Consider the following 2,541-nt stretch of genomic DNA (forward strand, 5'->3'; position numbering starts at 1 on the left):
CATCAACAAAAGAAGTTTTATTCAATTTCCTACACATGTGCGTACATTTTCATCTCATTTATTTTATTTCTTATCTTTTTTTACATTTCATTCCATTTCGATTTAAATATTTTAAATTTCCTTGCAAATATTGGGTGCACAGCACAGCTACAAAATAACGAAAATATTTTGCTACATTTTATGTATTTCACATACAATCCGCAATCATCAACACTGGCATTCAAAAGTATACATACATACATAAATATGTTCCATACTCGTATGTGTGTATATGTAGGGAATACATAAAATGTTCTCATACATTTGTACATATTTTAGAGTAAACAAATGAGCAAAATACGTTTATGAAAAAGGAGTGAAAAAGTGAAAATAATATGAAATAAAATAAAAAATTGAAAATGAATCTTACCTTAGTTGCTTATGTCAACACAAGCCCACCCACTCACATGAACGATGTAACCCAGTAAACAATTTGAACAACACTGGAGTAGTAGAGATTCATATAACAGCCAGTGTTGTTAGTTAAGTCTTACACTATGTTATAAGCGTACAAAGCATCCAGGCTGTGTATTCAGTCAAATCTCCAATGTTAAAGAAAAATTTCGAAATTACTTATGGGGATATCACAAATGCAAATTTCTACAACCGTACAAACGAACACGTAAAACATACGTCGTAAGCAGGCGTACAATGTAAATACGTTTCACAACACTACAAATGGTTATACGCATCGGGATAAGCAGAAACGCAGTCTCAGTTGTCCCATTATTTCAATAGAAAAATTATTAACAGGAAATTTGTTTCAGAGTTTTGTGATTTCGTCGAAATTTGTTAGCACTTCAGATAAACAATATTTTCATCGCACGATATTAAAGATGCTTTCATAGGACACAATATACTATATATATGTAACTCAGCACCAATTCTTTAAAATGCTGAAAAGGAATAGCACAGTGTTTTTTGTCTTTGTCTCATACAATTTAAATGATTCAGCTAACTTAAACTTCACTTTCAGTGAGCTTTAAATTTATTTTTAAATGTATGGTTTATATCGTTAAACCAAACTAAATATTAATCTTACATATTAAATATTCAAAACAATAACATACATTAAACTTTGCCAGATGCTTTTTACTTAATATCAACCCAGATCTTCTCATAAATTCTTAGCGTGGGTTTTATATGCCTTCTCCACGCTTTTCGCGAAAACCGGTTCTTCAGATGCCTAAATTGAAAAATTTTCGCAGTGCAAATCTGCAACGAATATGCCCCAACTGTTTCCTATTTCGAGTCTTATTCCTCAATAACTTAGTTTTAGATTACTTACTTTTAAGTCGAAATTTAGCGTTAGATGCAGATCATAACATACAGAATGGCTCGCCTATTTTTTGGGTTTGGTAGCTAGAAGAAAAGCTACGCTTGATATCTCGTCAAGATGCGCTTTTATTAAATACAAGGAAAGCTTTTTAAAAGTATCAATAGATTAACACCAATATACGTTTAATATGCTATCATCGGAACCGACAAAATGTACTTCTATTCTCTTACACGAACGAGTACAAGATCACAAGTTCGCAGTTATAAGATAAATATATTGTAGCTTATCTACATTTGCATATTGCTATCTGTTTATTTTCAGACCAAAACACTCTTATGATGGGACGAAGACTACGACTGACAAAATTTAATGTTGGGTGCTGTTGGTGTTTATATTCCAGCTCTTAGTACCATACAGAAATAGGGTTTTATAGTTGCTGTTGCATATTCTCATTTATATGCAAAGAGAATTGTGTGACGATATCCATATTTTATAAGAGGTTCCAAAAGTATGTTCAGCTTTTACAAATTTGATAAAGTTAAAAGTTTGCTGAGTTGAAGTTGAATTCAATTATTTTTCGGAAGTAAATTACCAGACCTATGGACCTTGTTCTTATTTTAATTTTTCTTTAAGATTTGTGACTCTGAGCGTGAAGCTATGTTACTTCAAACAAGTGTCATTTACATAATTCAGATCGTAAAGTTTGCTATATAAACTAAAATTGATAGCATACTCTTTGTTATAATGACATCGGTAATAATGTTAGCGAAGAAGTTGTACAGTTTTGTCTTAACCAGCAGTTTACCAGTATGACAACGCTTTAACAATTGTGCCGCTCACAAAGCGTTAGTGAGAAGTGACGAAAATTCTTTGGAAGTCTATAAAGATGAAATGTAAAAGAAAAGTTATTCGGTTGAACGTTCAACTACAATTTGCTAATTTCTAATTTGGTCTATGCATCATCGATAGTTCTGAATTTAGGGTGGTTTCCATGTAGGTCATGCTCGAAGTCGTCTGCAATACGGTTGTGAGGATATTGTGGAGTACTTTGCGTAATTGTTTAAAAACCTCAATTTCTACATTCCACAAGATAAGTCTGTTTTGCTAGTTTCATTAAAGTTCCACTTTTGAAGCTGCCAGAGAATGATTATAGTGTTTAACGGACACTTGTCCTTAACTAAATGGTTGAATTCGAGAATATTCACATTATTATAAAGATCACG

This window comes from Teleopsis dalmanni, chromosome 2, assembly GCF_002237135.1.
Source record: "Teleopsis dalmanni isolate 2A chromosome 2, ASM223713v2, whole genome shotgun sequence".
NCBI lineage: Eukaryota > Metazoa > Arthropoda > Insecta > Diptera > Diopsidae > Teleopsis > Teleopsis dalmanni.